The sequence below is a fragment of the Belonocnema kinseyi genome, chromosome 3 (assembly GCF_010883055.1).
Source record: "Belonocnema kinseyi isolate 2016_QV_RU_SX_M_011 chromosome 3, B_treatae_v1, whole genome shotgun sequence".
In the NCBI taxonomy this organism is placed as follows: domain Eukaryota; kingdom Metazoa; phylum Arthropoda; class Insecta; order Hymenoptera; family Cynipidae; genus Belonocnema; species Belonocnema kinseyi.
In genome coordinates, this window is record NC_046659.1 from 95,459,084 (window position 1) to 95,466,674 (window position 7,591).

Sequence of the window (7,591 nt, forward strand, 5' to 3'; positions counted from 1 at the left end):
ATAAATAGACTCACTATTTTAGGCATTCTTTTTGCATTTCCTTTCGTATAACTATCCCACTATTTCTCAAGTCTCTTTATCCTGTCCACTCAATACAAATATCCTTTCCTAATACTTTTCCACATACATCTGCGTCATTACTTCATTTACTAATAAACAAATTGCGATTCTCCATCTATTTTTTATCAGATATTTCTTTAACTACCTATCTTAGCACACCCCTTTATTATATGTAATATATTTACCATCTTTTTAATACCAATCTTGATAATCCCCCTTCTTTACTTTATTTGTCTGTTATAAATTGACTGAAATATCTTCTACCGTAATTTCTCTGCCTATTTTTACCTATTCCTTCTCTCCATGTAAATGAATTTTTTGTCACCTTCCTACATTTTCACCTTCCACTTTCACGTTACTTTTTTTAAATTGCTGCGATAATTTAAAAGTCCAGAAAAAATTCTACCGCCGTGAATTTTGAAAAGTAGGAGTAGAAATTAAAATGAAAAAGTTACATAATCCCCTCCCTGGATTATTTTTCTCTGATAATCTAATGTACTACATTATCTTACATGGTTTCTATGTTTATAATTACAATGCACACCCCTGTACAGTAGGGTAGTCCTTATTTTACGCTTTCTGGAAATCGTTTGCTCCTGCATGTAATTCTGGTCCAAATATCCGATTAGAAAATGTTCTTCAAATATCTAAATCGGTTCATATTTATCCATTGGCCCAGCCACTTGAAGTTTCCCATTAAATTAACATTACGAAAATTGTCCACACGTGATGAAGATTTCTATGTTATGCTCAAAAGATGCTCATTATAAAAAACTTCATATACTCAACACTTACAAAATGGCGGACCCAACAATTAGGGTCACAAATTTAATTTGACATAGTTATAAAATTTGAATGTATAAAAATGTAAAAACTCTAATAAATTATTGAAAATAATAAGTGGACCGAAAAATAAAACTTTCTGGGCAAAATTGAAAATGCCACCTAAATTAATTTGGTGAAAAATAGCTTATTTATATATTTTTCAATATAATATTTTCAAGCTTTTATAGAAAAGAAAGTCTGACTGTAGAAATTATTCTACAATCCTAGAAGATATATTTTATTAAAAACTACAGAAACGAGCTATTTTTAAAATATTTAATTGATTGCTATCGTGGATTTTCTTTTTTAACAAAGTTTAAAGATAGGCACTTTCAAGCTGCACGAACGAGCCTTGTTTAATTATTTAATTGGCTGCGATCATAGTTTTTCCGTATATGTTATATCTTTTACCCACAATTGACTTTCCAGTAATTTATGGAATTTTGTACAGTGTTTAAACATTCTAAATTTATAACGATAGAAAATTCAATTTTTGGCCCAAGTTGTTGGGTCTATCATTTTGTAAATTTTGGACATTTAAAGTTTTTTATTACTCTTTGAATATTACTCTTTGAATGGTAAGGAATGACCGATTGAAGTGAACATCCACACTTTTCTTATTGTCGTTAACACAAAAACTGACCAAAATAAATGTCAGAAAATAAGCCTTAATTAAAAGCAAATTAAAAACAATTACGCTTATGAGCAAATATAGATGAACGCCACATCTGTTTATTGTCAAGAAAATATCGAATACACATTAAATCGCACCGATATTCGCATTTTACCTTAGTAAACGTAAAGTATGGTAATAAACTTCTTTATTATCACGCATCTGCACCCTTACAGTATCTTTTATGTTCTTATTTGTCGAAGTGACACAGTTTTTGTTCTTCTATTATTTTATGTACACTTTGTACATCTTTTTTATTGTTCCTTAAATTATTTTTTTCATATCTTAGTTAGGGCGTTTTAAGCTAAATTCGTAGAAATTGAATTAATTTTATTAAACGTTAAAATGAAATCCTTTTTAAAATAATTAACAATTATACTTTCAACAAGAATTATATCGTTTGTCTTGCATACTTTGGAACTGCTCCAATGAAATGTATATTCATATCCAAGTAATCTATGAAGGAAACTCTGCAAGCCTTAGTAATCCCCATAGAGGGGCTATCAAAATATTATCTCAAATTCAGAGCACCGGAAAACAGAAACGTGGTTTGCAAAGCCCTAGTTGGAAACCTGTGGCAATACGTTTTGGCTTCAGCATTCCGCAAAAGCTAACTTTCTGTTTCCAACTAATTGTAATAGTTTAAAACTTTAAACGCAATTTAAACAGTATTTGTAAGAATCATGATATAAATACTATTGATAAATTTTCTACCAATTAACTTTTTTCATTTTCATATCTATTTTTTTTGCAATATTCTTATATTTTATATAATTTCTTGTTTTATTTCTCTTTATAATTATACTCGTTTGTAGAATTAGCAGATTATTACTGAAATATTATCTGAAATTGTTGAACTTGTTTTATTCAATAAAGCTCTGAGAGATTTGCCATAAAATACACAAGTAATTTTATGTTTCGACAAATAGTACTAAATCTCATCCACAAAGTCGTTTTTCGTTCAGTCAACTTAAAAGCCTTTCAAGCATTATCAGCGCTTTCGCGCACGCATTCGCGTTTCCGGGATCGATCGTGTGGTAAAATGTAAAACAGAAGGCTAAAGCAAAAAGGAAGCCACGGAAAAGTTAAAAATATTTTACTCTCTAGCGTTGTTACCTTTAAAAGAATATTTATCAAATATTTTAAAATAATATATTTTTAAAAATCTTGCTACTAACCTTACTACCTTTTAGTTTTTCAGACCAATTGTGCCAGAAAAGAAACCCCCGAAGATCAGTCTAATCCAACTTTCGAAGTTAAAAATAGCTGCAACAAAAAAATCATTTTCTTGGTATTAACTCAATTCCAAGCAGTTAATAATTAAAAATATATAGTCTCAGCAAATATTCTCCAATTTATCCCAATACATTACAGGAGAAGTCACATTACTCACTCACTATTGGTGTCGTTACCCTATTTATTTGAGACAGCTAAAATATTCTTCAATTAAATTTTTATCGTCTGTGGCCTTGAACAAATTAATGATAATTCCAAGCAGAAAAATTCCTTTTTCATCGGAAGGTTCAAACATTACTGCATAGTTTTCCCCAGTGGAAATGGAACATTATGGTGGGACACGGAAGCAATTTAAGTAGAAAAGTCAGTCTTGTTCAGACCGGAGAGTTTCGAAACTTTATAATCAGACTATTTATTTCTAGTAGAAAATGTAGGTTTTGGTTAGAGATATACATTTTTTAAAATTTTGCGTATAAAAATATTGTCTTTTTATTCATAAATTCAAGAATTTTTAAACGCAATTTACAAGTGATTTTTATAACAGAATTTGTGACAAATATGATAGCTTGGATATTAAGATTCTTGGATTATGTTTTACCAGAATATCTGAATAGTCAATGCTTAAAATTTGTAATCTTAGGTTGTCCGTCTTTGGTATTAAAAACAGACCAAAAACAAATAATCTTTTCTTATAACACATTTTAAGAAGGCACATAAATGAATAAAAATGTAAATTGATAACAAATCTTATATCCATGCAAAGACTGCATATGCTTTCGGGCTTTAAAATTTTAGCTCTTGTTGGACACTAGGTACAAAGTATAATGTACATATATGCGCTATTCGCGTACTATCTTGGGTTGCACGAAACACCTATATTAGTGTGGGCATTCGCTTTACAGCTTTTCAAGTTTGAAAGCTCTTAAACTCAGACGCTTCCAGTTGGTTTGGCATGAATAGGTAGACCCTAGTCAACACTTCCACAAGCGTTACCACTCAGAAAGACAAAATTTTTCGTTGAATCTTCAAAATTGGTTTGTAAAGCTCTAATCTCATTATTACTATAAACTCATATGTAAACGGGCAAAAAATGTATTTTTGAATATAATAAATTATGCTGAATATGATATAATGTAAAAATAGTAGCAACTAGTAGTTGGTAGAAGATACTAAACTTAGCTATAAAAATATTGTTAACTTCGGGTTTTTTCAACTCATTATGTAAGAAATTTGAAATATCTATTGTCTAATGCCGTCGAGAAATGATAGAAAATCTTAGGTTTCAAAACAATTTTCCTTATCATTTACTTAGATAAAATTATCTTTTTCATTAGTACCAATATGTTTAATTCAATATTGTTTTTTACAGCTAAAATGGACAAGAAGCACCCCCCCCCCCTCCCCGAAAAAGCACAAAATTTACCATAATTTTTGCACTCATACACAAACTTTTAGGAAGCCTTCAAAATGAAGATTCATTTTTATATGTCATAATTACGAAACTAACATAATTGGATCGACAAATAAATAATTTTTTTAAAGTAAAATATTTTATTCTCAAAAACAGAATTTTTCATTTAAAAATGAGACAGTACTTTTAACATTAATTATTACTGAATAAAACCCTGAAATGTATCGGAGAATGCTATCAGCTTCCGAGCAAATGCAGGAAGAATTTTTATTCCCTCGAGGCGCATGTTTTTGCAACTTTGGACGGTGATCACTAAATTGAGAAAAATAAATTTTATTTACAAAGTATTATTGAATTCTAAGAAAAAGGGGAAAGTTTCTTTATTTGAGTGCACGTTTTTCAACTTTGGAAGGTGTTAAAAAAAATTTCGAGTAAAAGAAAGCGAATTCAGTAAGGCCCGTACGGCATGTTTTAAAACAAATTCAATGAGGTTATAAAAAAATCTTTTCATCAAGATTTGTATTAGTATTAGTTTTATTTTTTCAGTTAACGATCTTATTTTCGAAAATTTGTGCCTTAGGACTTTATCGTATGCAAACCTTAAATTTTCTATGGGTAGCGATGAACCTAAAACTTTGGTATCCGTGAGAAGCAACAGCATGTGTCTAAACACTGCAAAAAGAGCTTCAACAATCTGAAAGTCTTCTCACACTATTAAAAATTAATTATTTTTATGAAGTTGACGTAGGTTTAGAGAGTGTTTAATATGATTGTATATTTTACAGGAAATCTTCCATGATTTGAAAACGTTGAATATGAGTTACAAAAGTTTCTTTATCATAGCGAAGAAATTCCCGTGAATATCATATGAATGACACAATTTTTTTAATTTTCATACAATTTTTTTAGATTAGCAGATAATTCTTCTTATTAATAAAACATGACTCGCCCCATTTATAATTATCAGACATAGTCCTTTTAATGTTTGTTAACATTTAAAAAAAACCACAGGAAATACATTTTGAAGGTATTTCCAGATGAACTATTCATCAAAATAGAATTAAGTTTATCCATTTCAATTTAATTTCACTTTTTTATAAGTTTCGATTAACCACGTTTTCTGAAAATATACCTCTCAAATAAAAGTATTAAATTATTTTATTTTTATATAAAAATTTTGTTTTTAAGTTTAACGGTAAGAAAAATATACAATTTATGTATATGGTGCAACTGAGAAAAATTCAAAATCTATAATGCAACATTTTAAGCAATTTTATGCATTTTATGTTAATTATTAGTGAAAATGGTATTTTTACAATAAACAAAAAATACAGATTTTTCTATATTTTTATTGAATTATTTACATTCAAACAGTAGTATCCAAAATTAAATCTTACCACAAAGGGGAATTTCACTCCAAAATTTAGTACTTTGAAGGAGAAATATTTGCTAGTTTAAATTTTAACTGTTTATTTGAAAGTAGAATTATTTTTTTATTTAAATGCATTTTTTGGTTTTCAAAATTTAACGAGTTTAAATAATTGTATGTTATTGTAACTTAATTATTTTAACTGGAAAATTAACTATACCATGTTTGATTAAAAATTTACGTTTCTTAGTTAAAAATTCAGCTATTTGGTCAAAATATTCTATATTTTGTTGAAACATTGTCTCTTGTAGCAGAATATTCATCTTCTTTGTCACTACTTCTCCTTTTTGTTGAAAACTCATTTCTTTGGTTAAATATTTAAGTATCAGATTAAAATTCTTCAAAAATTTAAAAATTTGGTTGAAAATTGACGTATTTTTATTGAAGGTAATCTTTTTTGATAGAGAATTAAATTTTAGTTAAAAATTCATCACGCACGTTACATGGATATCGCTGCGACAGTCTTTCATCTCCCGGTAGTGCTCCGAGTTTGTAACCGGAAAGTTAAAAATAATATAGGAATATAATATAAATAAAAGACATTTCATATTAATGATTTAATATTTATATTTTGAAATTGAAGTAATAAGTGATATTTTTTAATAAAGAAATTGTATAAGGAATCATAATTTTCCAAATATGTCATGGCACAGACTTATCTTTGACTGATTAAAAACTACAATTTTTGGAGTAAAAATATCCTGAAAATGAATATTTTAGTTTCTTTTGATCAATTGAACTGTCAATTGCAGTTAAAGAATTTGAATTGAAAACAAAAAATATTCCGAAAAATTCCGACGGCAGAAATCGAGCCCGGACATTCTAGTGACAAAATCAGAGCATTTCTGCTTAATGTAATCGAGAGCATGAAGACCCTGACTAACATTATGGTCCACGTTAAGTGCATGGATTTTTAGAGGCTTTTTCCGGAATGGTTTAAAAATGCATATTATTACATTAGCATATTACAATTTTGATAATGACTTCACAGTAGAATAAAGTTTATGGTTTATGATCGTGTAGGGTACTTGAAAAGTTAAAAAATTAACGAAATCTAATATTAGAAAATATCAACTGTCAAATGTAGTTGTGACCTGCGTGCGGTCAGATACAATTTTTAGGTTATGTCTTTATGACATGGGTGCCAAAAACTGGCTGCCGTTTTGTTTTTTTCTGACAAATCACCTAATAAATAAGATCAAATTGATCCGAATGGACAAATCATTATGATCTCGAGAGTCAAAGAGAGCAAAAAAATTTATCCATTTTTTTACCGTGCTATTACAAATGGGCAGAGGTTTTAAAGTACCACACTACCGAGACTTAAATCCTCCTGCCCTTTTGTAATAATTCATTATCTAACTTGTAATATGTTGAAGTAATAAGATGACGAAGGTTCTATGTTCCCCTCGGGAGAGAGATCCCAAGAATTATAAAATGGAAATTCCTGAAATAATTAAAAATAATCCAAGTTGTGTTATAAAGAGATGGAGATCTTCTTAGTTAAAAGCACTTGGCTAGGGCGCCAATCAGTCTAGAGCCCAGTTTATGCACTGGAATTTCATAGCTGAGTGTGTGCGTTCTGACGGGTTTAGATAATATCAAGAGCGGCTCTTGAATCCTATGTGAATACCCGTTTCTTTCTCGCTATCTCTTTCTCTCCCTGACTTTATGTATCTCTCTTTCTCTCTATCTGTCTCTCCTTTTACTCTCAGGATGTATACAGGCTTTCACGTACTTACGTATATAAGCGCATACACTTTAACGTGTGAGGGTAAAGAGGATCGTGGGATGACTGGTTGTATAGCCTTGGCGGATAGTGTAGGCACGTAGAGGGTTAATGCATCAACATCAAAGTGGCTTGCCGGTACAATTATTGCACTCAACACGGCTATCCCGGGACTCATACTAGTCCGTACATGTCGTACACTGACCACTGACACATATATAATAAAAA

At 29.7% G+C, this 7,591-nt stretch overlaps 1 protein-coding gene across 1 annotated transcript in view; it reads right to left on the reverse strand.

The window, feature by feature from the left end:
• The window catches only part of LOC117169071 (lachesin-like), a 388,598-nt gene that overhangs the window by 274,909 nt on the left and 106,098 nt on the right, over window positions 1–7,591 (reverse strand). Inside the window, exon 2 of the mRNA XM_033355181.1 lies at window positions 2,737–2,824. The gene's annotated coding sequence lies outside the window, so the exon portion shown is untranslated. The remainder of the gene's footprint in view (window positions 1–2,736; window positions 2,825–7,591) is intronic.